At 47.6% G+C, this 18,297-nt stretch overlaps 12 non-coding genes across 12 annotated transcripts; all 12 read right to left on the bottom strand.

Moving 5' to 3' along the window:
* Nucleotides 1-605: 605 nt before the first annotated feature.
* LOC142704565 (U2 spliceosomal RNA) lies at nt 606-796 on the bottom strand. The gene has a single exon (XR_012868004.1). It is a non-coding gene; the product is annotated as a U2 spliceosomal RNA (small nuclear RNA).
* Nucleotides 797-2,108: 1,312 nt separating this feature from the next.
* LOC142704564 (U2 spliceosomal RNA) lies at nt 2,109-2,299 on the bottom strand. The gene has a single exon (XR_012868003.1). It is a non-coding gene; the product is annotated as a U2 spliceosomal RNA (small nuclear RNA).
* A 1,292-nt stretch (nt 2,300-3,591) lies between these two features.
* Nucleotides 3,592-3,782, bottom strand: LOC142704563 (U2 spliceosomal RNA). Its single transcript, XR_012868002.1, has one exon. It is a non-coding gene; the product is annotated as a U2 spliceosomal RNA (small nuclear RNA).
* Nucleotides 3,783-5,074: 1,292 nt separating this feature from the next.
* On the bottom strand, nt 5,075-5,265 carry LOC142704561 (U2 spliceosomal RNA). Its single transcript, XR_012868000.1, has one exon. It is a non-coding gene; the product is annotated as a U2 spliceosomal RNA (small nuclear RNA).
* A 1,288-nt stretch (nt 5,266-6,553) lies between these two features.
* LOC142704560 (U2 spliceosomal RNA) lies at nt 6,554-6,744 on the bottom strand. Its single transcript, XR_012867999.1, has one exon. It is a non-coding gene; the product is annotated as a U2 spliceosomal RNA (small nuclear RNA).
* Nucleotides 6,745-8,036: 1,292 nt separating this feature from the next.
* On the bottom strand, nt 8,037-8,227 carry LOC142704559 (U2 spliceosomal RNA). Its single transcript, XR_012867998.1, has one exon. It is a non-coding gene; the product is annotated as a U2 spliceosomal RNA (small nuclear RNA).
* Nucleotides 8,228-9,511: 1,284 nt separating this feature from the next.
* On the bottom strand, nt 9,512-9,702 carry LOC142704558 (U2 spliceosomal RNA). Its single transcript, XR_012867997.1, has one exon. It is a non-coding gene; the product is annotated as a U2 spliceosomal RNA (small nuclear RNA).
* A 1,296-nt stretch (nt 9,703-10,998) lies between these two features.
* LOC142704557 (U2 spliceosomal RNA) lies at nt 10,999-11,189 on the bottom strand. Its single transcript, XR_012867996.1, has one exon. It is a non-coding gene; the product is annotated as a U2 spliceosomal RNA (small nuclear RNA).
* Nucleotides 11,190-12,469: 1,280 nt separating this feature from the next.
* Nucleotides 12,470-12,660, bottom strand: LOC142704556 (U2 spliceosomal RNA). The gene has a single exon (XR_012867995.1). It is a non-coding gene; the product is annotated as a U2 spliceosomal RNA (small nuclear RNA).
* Nucleotides 12,661-13,928: 1,268 nt separating this feature from the next.
* On the bottom strand, nt 13,929-14,119 carry LOC142704554 (U2 spliceosomal RNA). Its single transcript, XR_012867994.1, has one exon. It is a non-coding gene; the product is annotated as a U2 spliceosomal RNA (small nuclear RNA).
* Nucleotides 14,120-15,415: 1,296 nt separating this feature from the next.
* On the bottom strand, nt 15,416-15,606 carry LOC142704553 (U2 spliceosomal RNA). The gene has a single exon (XR_012867993.1). It is a non-coding gene; the product is annotated as a U2 spliceosomal RNA (small nuclear RNA).
* A 1,288-nt stretch (nt 15,607-16,894) lies between these two features.
* LOC142704552 (U2 spliceosomal RNA) lies at nt 16,895-17,085 on the bottom strand. Its single transcript, XR_012867992.1, has one exon. It is a non-coding gene; the product is annotated as a U2 spliceosomal RNA (small nuclear RNA).
* Between the last annotated feature and the right edge of the window lie 1,212 nt (nt 17,086-18,297).

Raw genomic sequence — 18,297 nt, 5'->3', positions numbered from 1 at the left:
TCTTCTAGGTAACATAGTAACAAATCCAAATTGCTGCTCTCTTTGTAGGCAAGCAAGGCTTTGTTGCAACTGCAATTCTTACTTCTTCTTGAAATGTAGGGACGACAGTACATTCCATCACATCCATCTAGTGTACACAGGTAGGTCCATTGTGGCGGGCAGGCGAGCGGGCGGGCTGCTTTATTGGCTGTTTGCTGTTCCCCTACTCCACTCCACTATTTGACTGTTGTGCTGCATCAATCAATCAATCAATCAATCAATCAATCAATCAATCAATCAATCAATCAATCAATCAATCAATCAATCAGTGGCTGGCTCAGGTGCAGCTCTTTAACTTACCTAAAAGGGAGGGCGGAGAGAAGACAAGGAAGGTGAATGAGGTGTTCCAATGTGAAATGCCGGAAACACAGAAACACAGACGACACACAACAAGAGGTGGCAATCTATTCATTAATTGCATTTAATCAATGAGCTCATTATCACTCATGCATTGTCCAACAGGTGTTGAAATAATGGGATTAAAAGGGGAGATCCCTTCAGAAAGACAGAAACAATAGCAAAGACAAAAAACACATTTGGAATCTGCTTTTAGTCAACACATAAGGAAAGGGTGCACCGGTCCTGGAAATACTGCAATACCAGGTCAATGCGTGGAGTGGACAGAGCAAGCTCTATTTCCATCTCCCTGTTCTAAAAATCCATTTAATATATGGTCCCCAGATAGGGGACGTATCAGATATTAAACTGATAAGAACAGATACTACACTTGATCTTAGCCAAAAGGCCGAGAAGCGATAACCCGAACGGGCCGCGCGTTGCCCGAGCCTGCCCGATACTGCTGTTCAGCCCTTGCAGCGATTCAGCCTACTTCTAGGCAATTCCATGGGGCCCTGCAGGCTCACACACTCACAGCTACACGGGAGGTGAATAAAGGCCGGAGAGGAAGCCAGACAGGATTTGCTTCTTTTGCTTGCACCACAATGCAGTGCTGAAAGAGGAGGAATCTACATAAAAACGCCTTCCTGGCAACGCCCAAATGCCCTGCTGCCATGCAGATAAACACTGGCAGCGGCAGCAAGTGCATGCCCACAGCCACCCCTTGTTCCTTCACACCTTGTATCAGCTGTAATCCAGTCCAGTCCAGTGCTGCCTGCTGAGCAGCACTGACCAACACTGCCTGGGCCCAGGCTTTTATCTCTGAGGCCCCATTATGATGTCAGAAAGCTGGCTCTGGAATCCTGAGGGCTCCACTATGACACGTGCAAAGTTCCGTCTGAACTTTATATAAGACGGTGAGGCTCAGTCAGTCACTCAGTGTTGCCTGAGAGGGCAACACTGCAACAGCCGGCCGCCAGGCTGTCTTTTTTTTGCACAGCTAGTTGCCTCCAGGAGGCCACAAGAGGGAGACAAGGGACTGCAAAATGGAAAATAGGCATCCACCAACTTTACAGACAACTTCTCCTTGCTCCTACAACCTCCATCCTTGCACAGTTTGTTATTCTTCTAGGTAACATAGTAACAAATCCAAATTGCTGCTCTCTTTGTAGGCAAGCAAGGCTTTGTTGCAACTGCAATTCTTACTTCTTCTTGAAATGTAGGGACGACAGTACATTCCATCACATCCATCTAGTGTACACAGGTAGGTCCATTGTGGCGGGCAGGCGAGGGGGCGGGCTGCTTTATTGGCTGTTTGCTGTTCCCCTACTCCACTCCACTATTTGACTGTTGTGCTGCATCAATCAATCAATCAATCAATCAATCAATCAATCAATCAATCAATCAATCAATCAATCAATCAATCAATCAATCAGTGGCTGGCTCAGGTGCAGCTCTTTAACTTACCTAAAAGGGAGGGCGGAGAGAAGACAAGGAAGGTGAATGAGGTGTTCCAATGTGAAATGCCGGAAACACAGAAACACAGACGACACACAACAAGAGGTGGCAATCTATTCATTAATTGCATTTAATCAGTGAGCTCATTATCACTCATGCATTGTCCAACAGGTGTTGAAATAATGGGATTAAAAGGGGAGATCCCTTCAGAAAGACAGAAACAATAGCAAAGACAAAAAACACTTTTGGAATCTGCTTTTAGTCAACACATAAGGAAAGGGTGCACCGGTCCTGGAAATACTGCAATACCAGGTCAATGCGTGGAGTGGACAGAGCAAGCTCTATTTCCATCTCCCTGTTCTAAAAATCCATTTAATATATGGTCCCCAGATAGGGGACGTATCAGATATTAAACTGATAAGAACAGATACTACACTTGATCTTAGCCAAAAGGCCGAGAAGCGATAACCCGAACGGGCCGCGCGTTGCCCGAGCCTGCCCGATACTGCTGTTCAGCCCTTGCAGCGATTCAGCCTACTTCTAGGCAATTCCATGGGGCCCTGCAGGCTCACACACTCACAGCTACACGGGAGGTGAATAAAGGCCGGAGAGGAAGCCAGACAGGATTTGCTTCTTTTGCTTGCACCACAATGCAGTGCTGAAAGAGGAGGAATCTACATAAAAACGCCTTCCTGGCAACGCCCAAATGCCCTGCTGCCATGCAGATAAACACTGGCAGCGGCAGCAAGTGCATGCCCACAGCCACCCCTTGTTCCTTCACACCTTGTATCAGCTGTAATCCAGTCCAGTCCAGTGCTGCCTGCTGAGCAGCACTGACCAACACTGCCTGGGCCCAGGCTTTTATCTCTGAGGCCCCATTATGATGTCAGAAAGCTGGCTCTGGAATCCTGAGGGCTCCACTATGACACGTGCAAAGTTCCGTTTGAACTTTATATAAGACGGTGAGGCTCAGTCAGTCACTCAGTGTTGCCTGAGAGGGCAACACTGCAACAGCCGGCCGCCAGGCTGTCTTTTTTTTGCACAGCTAGTTGCCTCCAGGAGGCCACAAGAGGGAGACAAGGGACTGCAAAATGGAAAATAGGCATCCACCAACTTTACAGACAACTTCTCCTTGCTCCTACAACCTCCATCCTTGCACAGTTTGTTATTCTTCTAGGTAACATAGTAACAAATCCAAATTGCTGCTCTCTTTGTAGGCAAGCAAGGCTTTGTTGCAACTGCAATTCTTACTTCTTCTTGAAATGTAGGGACGACAGTACATTCCATCACATCCATCTAGTGTACACAGGTAGGTCCATTGTGGCGGGCAGGCGAGCGGGCGGGCTGCTTTATTGGCTGTTTGCTGTTCCCCTACTCCACTCCACTATTTGACTGTTGTGCTGCATCAATCAATCAATCAATCAATCAATCAATCAATCAATCAATCAATCAATCAATCAGTGGCTGGCTCAGGTGCAGCTCTTTAACTTACCTAAAAGGGAGGGCGGAGAGAAGACAAGGAAGGTGAATGAGGTGTTCCAATGTGAAATGCCGGAAACACAGAAACACAGACGACACACAACAAGAGGTGGCAATCTATTCATTAATTGCATTTAATCAATGAGCTCATTATCACTCATGCATTGTCCAACAGGTGTTGAAATAATGGGATTAAAAGGGGAGATCCCTTCAGAAAGACAGAAACAATAGCAAAGACAAAAAACACTTTTGGAATCTGCTTTTAGTCAACACATAAGGAAAGGGTGCACCGGTCCTGGAAATACTGCAATACCAGGTCAATGCGTGGAGTGGACAGAGCAAGCTCTATTTCCATCTCCCTGTTCTAAAAATCCATTTAATATATGGTCCCCAGATAGGGGACGTATCAGATATTAAACTGATAAGAACAGATACTACACTTGATCTTAGCCAAAAGGCCGAGAAGCGATAACCCGAACGGGCCGCGCGTTGCCCGAGCCTGCCCGATACTGCTGTTCAGCCCTTGCAGCGATTCAGCCTACTTCTAGGCAATTCCATGGGGCCCTGCAGGCTCACACACTCACAGCTACACGGGAGGTGAATAAAGGCCGGAGAGGAAGCCAGACAGGATTTGCTTCTTTTGCTTGCACCACAATGCAGTGCTGAAAGAGGAGGAATCTACATAAAAACGCCTTCCTGGCAACGCCCAAATGCCCTGCTGCCATGCAGATAAACACTGGCAGCGGCAGCAAGTGCATGCCCACAGCCACCCCTTGTTCCTTCACACCTTGTATCAGCTGTAATCCAGTCCAGTCCAGTGCTGCCTGCTGAGCAGCACTGACCAACACTGCCTGGGCCCAGGCTTTTATCTCTGAGGCCCCATTATGATGTCAGAAAGCTGGCTCTGGAATCCTGAGGGCTCCACTATGACACGTGCAAAGTTCCGTCTGAACTTTATATAAGACGGTGAGGCTCAGTCAGTCACTCAGTGTTGCCTGAGAGGGCAACACTGCAACAGCCGGCCGCCAGGCTGTCTTTTTTTTGCACAGCTAGTTGCCTCCAGGAGGCCACAAGAGGGAGACAAGGGACTGCAAAATGGAAAATAGGCATCCACCAACTTTACAGACAACTTCTCCTTGCTCCTACAACCTCCATCCTTGCACAGTTTGTTATTCTTCTAGGTAACATAGTAACAAATCCAAATTGCTGCTCTCTTTGTAGGCAAGCAAGGCTTTGTTGCAACTGCAATTCTTACTTCTTCTTGAAATGTAGGGACGACAGTACATTCCATCACATCCATCTAGTGTACACAGGTAGGTCCATTGTGGCGGGCAGGCGAGCGGGCGGGCTGCTTTATTGGCTGTTTGCTGTTCCCCTACTCCACTCCACTATTTGACTGTTGTGCTGCATCAATCAATCAATCAATCAATCAATCAATCAATCAATCAATCAATCAATCAATCAGTGGCTGGCTCAGGTGCAGCTCTTTAACTTACCTAAAAGGGAGGGCGGAGAGAAGACAAGGAAGGTGAATGAGGTGTTCCAATGTGAAATGCCGGAAACACAGAAACACAGACGACACACAACAAGAGGTGGCAATCTATTCATTAATTGCATTTAATCAATGAGCTCATTATCACTCATGCATTGTCCAACAGGTGTTGAAATAATGGGATTAAAAGGGGAGATCCCTTCAGAAAGACAGAAACAATAGCAAAGACAAAAAACACTTTTGGAATCTGCTTTTAGTCAACACATAAGGAAAGGGTGCACCGGTCCTGGAAATACTGCAATACCAGGTCAATGCGTGGAGTGGACAGAGCAAGCTCTATTTCCATCTCCCTGTTCTAAAAATCCATTTAATATATGGTCCCCAGATAGGGGACGTATCAGATATTAAACTGATAAGAACAGATACTACACTTGATCTTAGCCAAAAGGCCGAGAAGCGATAACCCGAACGGGCCGCGCGTTGCCCGAGCCTGCCCGATACTGCTGTTCAGCCCTTGCAGCGATTCAGCCTACTTCTAGGCAATTCCATGGGGCCCTGCAGGCTCACACACTCACAGCTACACGGGAGGTGAATAAAGGCCGGAGAGGAAGCCAGACAGGATTTGCTTCTTTTGCTTGCACCACAATGCAGTGCTGAAAGAGGAGGAATCTACATAAAAATGCCTTCCTGGCAACGCCCAAATGCCCTGCTGCCATGCAGATAAACACTGGCAGCGGCAGCAAGTGCATGCCCACAGCCACCCCTTGTTCCTTCACACCTTGTATCAGCTGTAATCCAGTCCAGTCCAGTGCTGCCTGCTGAGCAGCACTGACCAACACTGCCTGGGCCCAGGCTTTTATCTCTGAGGCCCCATTATGATGTCAGAAAGCTGGCTCTGGAATCCTGAGGGCTCCACTATGACACGTGCAAAGTTCCGTCTGAACTTTATATAAGACGGTGAGGCTCAGTCAGTCACTCAGTGTTGCCTGAGAGGGCAACACTGCAACAGCCGGCCGCCAGGCTGTCTTTTTTTTGCACAGCTAGTTGCCTCCAGGAGGCCACAAGAGGGAGACAAGGGACTGCAAAATGGAAAATAGGCATCCACCAACTTTACAGACAACTTCTCCTTGCTCCTACAACCTCCATCCTTGCACAGTTTGTTATTCTTCTAGGTAACATAGTAACAAATCCAAATTGCTGCTCTCTTTGTAGGCAAGCAAGGCTTTGTTGCAATTGCAATTCTTACTTCTTCTTGAAATGTAGGGACGACAGTACATTCCATCACATCCATCTAGTGTACACAGGTAGGTCCATTGTGGCGGGCAGGCGAGCGGGCGGGCTGCTTTATTGGCTGTTTGCTGTTCCCCTACTCCACTCCACTATTTGACTGTTGTGCTGCATCAATCAATCAATCAATCAATCAATCAATCAATCAATCAATCAATCAATCAGTGGCTGGCTCAGGTGCAGCTCTTTAACTTACCTAAAAGGGAGGGCGGAGAGAAGACAAGGAAGGTGAATGAGGTGTTCCAATGTGAAATGCCGGAAACACAGAAACACAGACGACACACAACAAGAGGTGGCAATCTATTCATTAATTGCATTTAATCAATGAGCTCATTATCACTCATGCATTGTCCAACAGGTGTTGAAATAATGGGATTAAAAGGGGAGATCCCTTCAGAAAGACAGAAACAATAGCAAAGACAAAAAACACTTTTGGAATCTGCTTTTAGTCAACACATAAGGAAAGGGTGCACCGGTCCTGGAAATACTGCAATACCAGGTCAATGCGTGGAGTGGACAGAGCAAGCTCTATTTCCATCTCCCTGTTCTAAAAATCCATTTAATATATGGTCCCCAGATAGGGGACGTATCAGATATTAAACTGATAAGAACAGATACTACACTTGATCTTAGCCAAAAGGCCGAGAAGCGATAACCCGAACGGGCCGCGCGTTGCCCGAGCCTGCCCGATACTGCTGTTCAGCCCTTGCAGCGATTCAGCCTACTTCTAGGCAATTCCATGGGGCCCTGCAGGCTCACACACTCACAGCTACACGGGAGGTGAATAAAGGCCGGAGAGGAAGCCAGACAGGATTTGCTTCTTTTGCTTGCACCACAATGCAGTGCTGAAAGAGGAGGAATCTACATAAAAACGCCTTCCTGGCAACGCCCAAATGCCCTGCTGCCATGCAGATAAACACTGGCAGCGGCAGCAAGTGCATGCCCACAGCCACCCCTTGTTCCTTCACACCTTGTATCAGCTGTAATCCAGTCCAGTCCAGTGCTGCCTGCTGAGCAGCACTGACCAACACTGCCTGGGCCCAGGCTTTTATCTCTGAGGCCCCATTATGATGTCAGAAAGCTGGCTCTGGAATCCTGAGGGCTCCACTATGACACGTGCAAAGTTCCGTCTGAACTTTATATAAGACGGTGAGGCTCAGTCAGTCACTCAGTGTTGCCTGAGAGGGCAACACTGCAACAGCCGGCCGCCAGGCTGTCTTTTTTTTGCACAGCTAGTTGCCTCCAGGAGGCCACAAGAGGGAGACAAGGGACTGCAAAATGGAAAATAGGCATCCACCAACTTTACAGACAACTTCTCCTTGCTCCTACAACCTCCATCCTTGCACAGTTTGTTATTCTTCTAGGTAACATAGTAACAAATCCAAATTGCTGCTCTCTTTGTAGGCAAGCAAGGCTTTGTTGCAACTGCAATTCTTACTTCTTCTTGAAATGTAGGGACGACAGTACATTCCATCACATCCATCTAGTGTACACAGGTAGGTCCATTGTGGCGGGCAGGCGAGCGGGCGGGCTGCTTTATTGGCTGTTTGCTGTTCCCCTACTCCACTCCACTATTTGACTGTTGTGCTGCATCAATCAATCAATCAATCAATCAATCAATCAATCAATCAATCAATCAATCAATCAGTGGCTGGCTCAGGTGCAGCTCTTTAACTTACCTAAAAGGGAGGGCGGAGAGAAGACAAGGAAGGTGAATGAGGTGTTCCAATGTGAAATGCCGGAAACACAGAAACACAGACGACACACAACAAGAGGTGGCAATCTATTCATTAATTGCATTTAATCAATGAGCTCATTATCACTCATGCATTGTCCAACAGGTGTTGAAATAATGGGATTAAAAGGGGAGATCCCTTCAGAAAGACAGAAACAATAGCAAAGACAAAAAACACTTTTGGAATCTGCTTTTAGTCAACACATAAGGAAAGGGTGCACCGGTCCTGGAAATACTGCAATACCAGGTCAATGCGTGGAGTGGACAGAGCAAGCTCTATTTCCATCTCCCTGTTCTAAAAATCCATTTAATATATGGTCCCCAGATAGGGGACGTATCAGATATTAAACTGATAAGAACAGATACTACACTTGATCTTAGCCAAAAGGCCGAGAAGCGATAACCCGAACGGGCCGCGCGTTGCCCGAGCCTGCCCGATACTGCTGTTCAGCCCTTGCAGCGATTCAGCCTACTTCTAGGCAATTCCATGGGGCCCTGCAGGCTCACACACTCACAGCTACACGGGAGGTGAATAAAGGCCGGAGAGGAAGCCAGACAGGATTTGCTTCTTTTGCTTGCACCACAATGCAGTGCTGAAAGAGGAGGAATCTACATAAAAACGCCTTCCTGGCAACGCCCAAATGCCCTGCTGCCATGCAGATAAACACTGGCAGCGGCAGCAAGTGCATGCCCACAGCCACCCCTTGTTCCTTCACACCTTGTATCAGCTGTAATCCAGTCCAGTCCAGTGCTGCCTGCTGAGCAGCACTGACCAACACTGCCTGGGCCCAGGCTTTTATCTCTGAGGCCCCATTATGATGTCAGAAAGCTGGCTCTGGAATCCTGAGGGCTCCACTATGACACGTGCAAAGTTCCGTCTGAACTTTATATAAGACGGTGAGGCTCAGTCAGTCACTCAGTGTTGCCTGAGAGGGCAACACTGCAACAGCCGGCCGCCAGGCTGTCTTTTTTTTGCACAGCTAGTTGCCTCCAGGAGGCCACAAGAGGGAGACAAGGGACTGCAAAATGGAAAATAGGCATCCACCAACTTTACAGACAACTTCTCCTTGCTCCTACAACCTCCATCCTTGCACAGTTTGTTATTCTTCTAGGTAACATAGTAACAAATCCAAATTGCTGCTCTCTTTGTAGGCAAGCAAGGCTTTGTTGCAACTGCAATTCTTACTTCTTCTTGAAATGTAGGGACGACAGTACATTCCATCACATCCATCTAGTGTACACAGGTAGGTCCATTGTGGCGGGCAGGCGAGCGGGCGGGCTGCTTTATTGGCTGTTTGCTGTTCCCCTACTCCACTCCACTATTTGACTGTTGTGCTGCATCAATCAATCAATCAATCAATCAATCAATCAATCAATCAATCAATCAGTGGCTGGCTCAGGTGCAGCTCTTTAACTTACCTAAAAGGGAGGGCGGAGAGAAGACAAGGAAGGTGAATGAGGTGTTCCAATGTGAAATGCCGGAAACACAGAAACACAGACGACACACAACAAGAGGTGGCAATCTATTCATTAATTGCATTTAATCAATGAGCTCATTATCACTCATGCATTGTCCAACAGGTGTTGAAATAATGGGATTAAAAGGGGAGATCCCTTCAGAAAGACAGAAACAATAGCAAAGACAAAAAACACTTTTGGAATCTGCTTTTAGTCAACACATAAGGAAAGGGTGCACCGGTCCTGGAAATACTGCAATACCAGGTCAATGCGTGGAGTGGACAGAGCAAGCTCTATTTCCATCTCCCTGTTCTAAAAATCCATTTAATATATGGTCCCCAGATAGGGGACGTATCAGATATTAAACTGATAAGAACAGATACTACACTTGATCTTAGCCAAAAGGCCGAGAAGCGATAACCCGAACGGGCCGCGCGTTGCCCGAGCCTGCCCGATACTGCTGTTCAGCCCTTGCAGCGATTCAGCCTACTTCTAGGCAATTCCATGGGGCCCTGCAGGCTCACACACTCACAGCTACACGGGAGGTGAATAAAGGCCGGAGAGGAAGCCAGACAGGATTTGCTTCTTTTGCTTGCACCACAATGCAGTGCTGAAAGAGGAGGAATCTACATAAAAACGCCTTCCTGGCAACGCCCAAATGCCCTGCTGCCATGCAGATAAACACTGGCAGCGGCAGCAAGTGCATGCCCACAGCCACCCCTTGTTCCTTCACACCTTGTATCAGCTGTAATCCAGTCCAGTCCAGTGCTGCCTGCTGAGCAGCACTGGCCAACACTGCCTGGGCCCAGGCTTTTATCTCTGAGGCCCCATTATGATGTCAGAAAGCTGGCTCTGGAATCCTGAGGGCTCCACTATGACACGTGCAAAGTTCCGTCTGAACTTTATATAAGACGGTGAGGCTCAGTCAGTCACTCAGTGTTGCCTGAGAGGGCAACACTGCAACAGCCGGCCGCCAGGCTGTCTTTTTTTTGCACAGCTAGTTGCCTCCAGGAGGCCACAAGAGGGAGACAAGGGACTGCAAAATGGAAAATAGGCATCCACCAACTTTACAGACAACTTCTCCTTGCTCCTACAACCTCCATCCTTGCACAGTTTGTTATTCTTCTAGGTAACATAGTAACAAATCCAAATTGCTGCTCTCTTTGTAGGCAAGCAAGGCTTTGTTGCAACTGCAATTCTTACTTCTTCTTGAAATGTAGGGACGACAGTACATTCCATCACATCCATCTAGTGTACACAGGTAGGTCCATTGTGGCGGGCAGGCGAGCGGGCGGGCTGCTTTATTGGCTGTTTGCTGTTCCCCTACTCCACTCCACTATTTGACTGTTGTGCTGCATCAATCAATCAATCAATCAATCAATCAATCAATCAATCAATCAATCAATCAATCAATCAGTGGCTGGCTCAGGTGCAGCTCTTTAACTTACCTAAAAGGGAGGGCGGAGAGAAGACAAGGAAGGTGAATGAGGTGTTCCAATGTGAAATGCCGGAAACACAGAAACACAGACGACACACAACAAGAGGTGGCAATCTATTCATTAATTGCATTTAATCAATGAGCTCATTATCACTCATGCATTGTCCAACAGGTGTTGAAATAATGGGATTAAAAGGGGAGATCCCTTCAGAAAGACAGAAACAATAGCAAAGACAAAAAACACTTTTGGAATCTGCTTTTAGTCAACACATAAGGAAAGGGTGCACCGGTCCTGGAAATACTGCAATACCAGGTCAATGCGTGGAGTGGACAGAGCAAGCTCTATTTCCATCTCCCTGTTCTAAAAATCCATTTAATATATGGTCCCCAGATAGGGGACGTATCAGATATTAAACTGATAAGAACAGATACTACACTTGATCTTAGCCAAAAGGCCGAGAAGCGATAACCCGAACGGGCCGCGCGTTGCCCGAGCCTGACCGATACTGCTGTTCAGCCCTTGCAGCGATTCAGCCTACTTCTAGGCAATTCCATGGGGCCCTGCAGGCTCACACACTCACAGCTACACGGGAGGTGAATAAAGGCCGGAGAGGAAGCCAGACAGGATTTGCTTCTTTTGCTTGCACCACAATGCAGTGCTGAAAGAGGAGGAATCTACATAAAAACGCCTTCCTGGCAACGCCCAAATGCCCTGCTGCCATGCAGATAAACACTGGCAGCGGCAGCAAGTGCATGCCCACAGCCACCCCTTGTTCCTTCACACCTTGTATCAGCTGTAATCCAGTCCAGTCCAGTGCTGCCTGCTGAGCAGCACTGACCAACACTGCCTGGGCCCAGGCTTTTATCTCTGAGGCCCCATTATGATGTCAGAAAGCTGGCTCTGGAATCCTGAGGGCTCCACTATGACACGTGCAAAGTTCCGTCTGAACTTTATATAAGACGGTGAGGCTCAGTCAGTCACTCAGTGTTGCCTGAGAGGGCAACACTGCAACAGCCGGCCGCCAGGCTGTCTTTTTTTTGCACAGCTAGTTGCCTCCAGGAGGCCACAAGAGGGAGACAAGGGACTGCAAAATGGAAAATAGGCATCCACCAACTTTACAGACAACTTCTCCTTGCTCCTACAACCTCCATCCTTGCACAGTTTGTTATTCTTCTAGGTAACATAGTAACAAATCCAAATTGCTGCTCTCTTTGTAGGCAAGCAAGGCTTTGTTGCAACTGCAATTCTTACTTCTTCTTGAAATGTAGGGACGACAGTACATTCCATCACATCCATCTAGTGTACACAGGTAGGTCCATTGTGGCGGGCAGGCGAGCGGGCGGGCTGCTTTATTGGCTGTTTGCTGTTCCCCTACTCCACTCCACTATTTGACTGTTGTGCTGCATCAATCAATCAATCAATCAATCAATCAATCAATCAATCAATCAGTGGCTGGCTCAGGTGCAGCTCTTTAACTTACCTAAAAGGGAGGGCGGAGAGAAGACAAGGAAGGTGAATGAGGTGTTCCAATGTGAAATGCCGGAAACACAGAAACACAGACGACACACAACAAGAGGTGGCAATCTATTCATTAATTGCATTTAATCAATGAGCTCATTATCACTCATGCATTGTCCAACAGGTGTTGAAATAATGGGATTAAAAGGGGAGATCCCTTCAGAAAGACAGAAACAATAGCAAAGACAAAAAACACTTTTGGAATCTGCTTTTAGTCAACACATAAGGAAAGGGTGCACCGGTCCTGGAAATACTGCAATACCAGGTCAATGCGTGGAGTGGACAGAGCAAGCTCTATTTCCATCTCCCTGTTCTAAAAATCCATTTAATATATGGTCCCCAGATAGGGGACGTATCAGATATTAAACTGATAAGAACAGATACTACACTTGATCTTAGCCAAAAGGCCGAGAAGCGATAACCCGAACGGGCCGCGCGTTGCCGGAGCCTGCCCGATACTGCTGTTCAGCCCTTGCAGCGATTCAGCCTACTTCTAGGCAATTCCATGGGGCCCTGCAGGCTCACACACTCACAGCTACACGGGAGGTGAATAAAGGCCGGAGAGGAAGCCAGACAGGATTTGCTTCTTTTGCTTGCACCACAATGCAGTGCTGAAAGAGGAGGAATCTACATAAAAACGCCTTCCTGGCAACGCCCAAATGCCCTGCTGCCATGCAGATAAACACTGGCAGCGGCAGCAAGTGCATGCCCACAGCCACCCCTTGTTCCTTCACACCTTGTATCAGCTGTAATCCAGTCCAGTCCAGTGCTGCCTGCTGAGCAGCACTGACCAACACTGCCTGGGCCCAGGCTTTTATCTCTGAGGCCCCATTATGATGTCAGAAAGCTGGCTCTGGAATCCTGAGGGCTCCACTATGACACGTGCAAAGTTCCGTCTGAACTTTATATAAGACGGTGAGGCTCAGTCAGTCACTCAGTGTTGCCTGAGAGGGCAACACTGCAACAGCCGGCCGCCAGGCTGTCTTTTTTTTGCACAGCTAGTTGCCTCCAGGAGGCCACAAGAGGGAGACAAGGGACTGCAAAATGGAAAATAGGCATCCACCAACTTTACAGACAACTTCTCCTTGCTCCTACAACCTCCATCCTTGCACAGTTTGTTATTCTTCTAGGTAACATAGTAACAAATCCAAATTGCTGCTCTCTTTGTAGGCAAGCAAGGCTTTGTTGCAACTGCAATTCTTACTTCTTCTTGAAATGTAGGGACGACAGTACATTCCATCACATCCATCTAGTGTACACAGGTAGGTCCATTGTGGCGGGCAGGCGAGCGGGCGGGCTGCTTTATTGGCTGTTTGCTGTTCCCCTACTCCACTCCACTATTTGACTGTTGTGCTGCATCAATCAATCAATCAATCAATCAATCAATCAGTGGCTGGCTCAGGTGCAGCTCTTTAACTTACCTAAAAGGGAGGGCGGAGAGAAGACAAGGAAGGTGAATGAGGTGTTCCAATGTGAAATGCCGGAAACACAGAAACACAGACGACACACAACAAGAGGTGGCAATCTATTCATTAATTGCATTTAATCAATGAGCTCATTATCACTCATGCATTGTCCAACAGGTGTTGAAATAATGGGATTAAAAGGGGAGATCCCTTCAGAAAGACAGAAACAATAGCAAAGACAAAAAACACTTTTGGAATCTGCTTTTAGTCAACACATAAGGAAAGGGTGCACCGGTCCTGGAAATACTGCAATACCAGGTCAATGCGTGGAGTGGACAGAGCAAGCTCTATTTCCATCTCCCTGTTCTAAAAATCCATTTAATATATGGTCCCCAGATAGGGGACGTATCAGATATTAAACTGATAAGAACAGATACTACACTTGATCTTAGCCAAAAGGCCGAGAAGCGATAACCCGAACGGGCCGCGCGTTGCCCGAGCCTGCCCGATACTGCTGTTCAGCCCTTGCAGCGATTCAGCCTACTTCTAGGCAATTCCATGGGGCCCTGCAGGCTCACACACTCACAGCTACACGGGAGGTGAATAAAGGCCGGAGAGGAAGCCAGACAGGATTTGCTTCTTTTGCTTGCACCACAATGCAGTGCTGAAAGAGGAGGAATCTACATAAAAACGCCTTCCTGGCAACGCCCAAATGCCCTGCTGCCATGCAGATAAACACTGGCAGCGGCAGCAAGTGCATGCCCACAGCCACCCCTTGTTCCTTCACACCTTGTATCAGCTGTAATCCAGTCCAGTCCAGTGCTGCCTGCTGAGCAGCACTGACCAACACTGCCTGGGCCCAGGCTTTTATCTCTGAGGCCCCATTATGATGTCAGAAAGCTGGCTCTGGAATCCTGAGGGCTCCACTATGACACGTGCAAAGTTCCGTCTGAACTTTATATAAGACGGTGAGGCTCAGTCAGTCACTCAGTGTTGCCTGAGAGGGCAACACTGCAACAGCCGGCCGCCAGGCTGTCTTTTTTTTGCACAGCTAGTTGCCTCCAGGAGGCCACAAGAGGGAGACAAGGGACTGCAAAATGGAAAATAGGCATCCACCAACTTTACAGACAACTTCTCCTTGCTCCTACAACCTCCATCCTTGCACAGTTTGTTATTCTTCTAGGTAACATAGTAACAAATCCAAATTGCTGCTCTCTTTGTAGGCAAGCAAGGCTTTGTTGCAACTGCAATTCTTACTTCTTCTTGAAATGTAGGGACGACAGTACATTCCATCACATCCATCTAGTGTACACAGGTAGGTCCATTGTGGCGGGCAGGCGAGCGGGCGGGCTGCTTTATTGGCTGTTTGCTGTTCCCCTACTCCACTCCACTATTTGACTGTTGTGCTGCATCAATCAATCAATCAATCAATCAATCAATCAATCAATCAATCAATCAATCAATCAATCAGTGGCTGGCTCAGGTGCAGCTCTTTAACTTACCTAAAAGGGAGGGCGGAGAGAAGACAAGGAAGGTGAATGAGGTGTTCCAATGTGAAATGCCGGAAACACAGAAACACAGACGACACACAACAAGAGGTGGCAATCTATTCATTAATTGCATTTAATCAATGAGCTCATTATCACTCATGCATTGTCCAACAGGTGTTGAAATAATGGGATTAAAAGGGGAGATCCCTTCAGAAAGACAGAAACAATAGCAAAGACAAAAAACACTTTTGGAATCTGCTTTTAGTCAACACATAAGGAAAGGGTGCACCGGTCCTGGAAATACTGCAATACCAGGTCAATGCGTGGAGTGGACAGAGCAAGCTCTATTTCCATCTCCCTGTTCTAAAAATCCATTTAATATATGGTCCCCAGATAGGGGACGTATCAGATATTAAACTGATAAGAACAGATACTACACTTGATCTTAGCCAAAAGGCCGAGAAGCGATAACCCGAACGGGCCGCGCGTTGCCCGAGCCTGCCCGATACTGCTGTTCAGCCCTTGCAGCGATTCAGCCTACTTCTAGGCAATTCCATGGGGCCCTGCAGGCTCACACACTCACAGCTACACGGGAGGTGAATAAAGGCCGGAGAGGAAGCCAGACAGGATTTGCTTCTTTTGCTTGCACCACAATGCAGTGCTGAAAGAGGAGGAATCTACATAAAAACGCCTTCCTGGCAACGCCCAAATGCCCTGCTGCCATGCAGATAAACACTGGCAGCGGCAGCAAGTGCATGCCCACAGCCACCCCTTGTTCCTTCACACCTTGTATCAGCTGTAATCCAGTCCAGTCCAGTGCTGCCTGCTGAGCAGCACTGACCAACACTGCCTGGGCCCAGGCTTTTATCTCTGAGGCCCCATTATGATGTCAGAAAGCTGGCTCTGGAATCCTGAGGGCTCCACTATGACACGTGCAAAGTTCCGTCTGAACTTTATATAAGACGGTGAGGCTCAGTCAGTCACTCAGTGTTGCCTGAGAGGGCAACACTGCAACAGCCGGCCGCCAGGCTGTCTTTTTTTTGCACAGCTAGTTGCCTCCAGGAGGCCACAAGAGGGAGACAAGGGACTGCAAAATGGAAAATAGGCATCCACCAACTTTACAGACAACTTCTCCTTGCTCCTACAACCTCCATCCTTGCACAGTTTGTTATTCTTCTAGGTAACATAGTAACAAATCCAAATTGCTGCTCTCTTTGTAGGCAAGCAAGGCTTTGTTGCAACTGCAATTCTTACTTCTTCTTGAAATGTAGGGACGACAGTACATTCCATCACATCCATCTAGTGTACACAGGTAGGTCCATTGTGGCGGGCAGGCGAGCGGGCGGGCTGCTTTATTGGCTGTTTGCTGTTCCCCTACTCCACTCCACTATTTGACTGTTGTGCTGCATCAATCAATCAATCAATCAATCAATCAATCAATCAATCAATCAATCAATCAGTGGCTGGCTCAGGTGCAGCTCTTTAACTTACCTAAAAGGGAGGGCGGAGAGAAGACAAGGAAGGTGAATGAGGTGTTCCAATGTGAAATGCCGGAAACACAGAAACACAGACGACACACAACAAGAGGTGGCAATCTATTCATTAATTGCATTTAATCAATGAGCTCATTATCACTCATGCATTGTCCAACAGGTGTTGAAATAATGGGATTAAAAGGGGAGATCCCTTCAGAAAGACAGAAACAATAGCAAAGACAAAAAACACTTTTGGAATCTGCTTTTAGTCAACACATAAGGAAAGGGTGCACCGGTCCTGGAAATACTGCAATACCAGGTCAATGCGTGGAGTGGACAGAGCAAGCTCTATTTCCATCTCCCTGTTCTAAAAATCCATTTAATATATGGTCCCCAGATAGGGGACGTATCAGATATTAAACTGATAAGAACAGATACTACACTTGATCTTAGCCAAAAGGCCGAGAAGCGATAACCCGAACGGGCCGCGCGTTGCCCGAGCCTGCCCGATACTGCTGTTCAGCCCTTGCAGCGATTCAGCCTACTTCTAGGCAATTCCATGGGGCCCTGCAGGCTCACACACTCACAGCTACACGGGAGGTGAATAAAGGCCGGAGAGGAAGCCAGACAGGATTTGCTTCTTTTGCTTGCACCACAATGCAGTGCTGAAAGAGGAGGAATCTACATAAAAACGCCTTCCTGGCAACGCCCAAATGCCCTGCTGCCATGCAGATAAACACTGGCAGCGGCAGCAAGTGCATGCCCACAGCCACCCCTTGTTCCTTCACACCTTGTATCAGCTGTAATCCAGTCCAGTCCAGTGCTGCCTGCTGAGCAGCACTGACCAACACTGCCTGGGCCCAGGCTTTTATCTCTGAGGCCCCATTATGATGTCAGAAAGCTGGCTCTGGAATCCTGAGGGCTCCACTATGACACGTGCAAAGTTCCGTCTGAACTTTATATAAGACGGTGAGGCTCAGTCAGTCACTCAGTGTTGCCTGAGAGGGCAACACTGCAACAGCCGGCCGCCAGGCTGTCTTTTTTTTGCACAGCTAGTTGCCTCCAGGAGGCCACAAGAGGGAGACAAGGGACTGCAAAATGGAAAATAGGCATCCACCAACTTTACAGACAACTTCTCCTTGCTCCTACAACCTCCATCCTTGCACAGTTTGTTATTCTTCTAGGTAACATAGTAACAAATCCAAATTGCTGCTCTCTTTGTAGGCAAGCAAGGCTTTGTTGCAACTGCAATTCTTACTTCTTCTTGAAATGTAGGGACGACAGTACATTCCATCACATCCATCTAGTGTACACAGGTAGGTCCATTGTGGCGGGCAGGCGAGCGGGCGGGCTGCTTTATTGGCTGTTTGCTGTTCCCCTACTCCACTCCACTATTTGACTGTTGTGCTGCATCAATCAATCAATCAATCAATCAATCAATCAGTGGCTGGCTCAGGTGCAGCTCTTTAACTTACCTAAAAGGGAGGGCGGAGAGAAGACAAGGAAGGTGAATGAGGTGTTCCAATGTGAAATGCCGGAAACACAGAAACACAGACGACACACAACAAGAGGTGGCAATCTATTCATTAATTGCATTTAATCAATGAGCTCATTATCACTCATGCATTGTCCAACAGGTGTTGAAATAATGGGATTAAAAGGGGAGATCCCTTCAGAAAGACAGA

Source organism: Rhinoderma darwinii, unplaced genomic scaffold (assembly GCF_050947455.1).
Source record: "Rhinoderma darwinii isolate aRhiDar2 unplaced genomic scaffold, aRhiDar2.hap1 Scaffold_3346, whole genome shotgun sequence".
NCBI classification, from domain to species: domain Eukaryota; kingdom Metazoa; phylum Chordata; class Amphibia; order Anura; family Rhinodermatidae; genus Rhinoderma; species Rhinoderma darwinii.
This window is presented reverse-complemented; position numbering and strand designations above follow the sequence as displayed.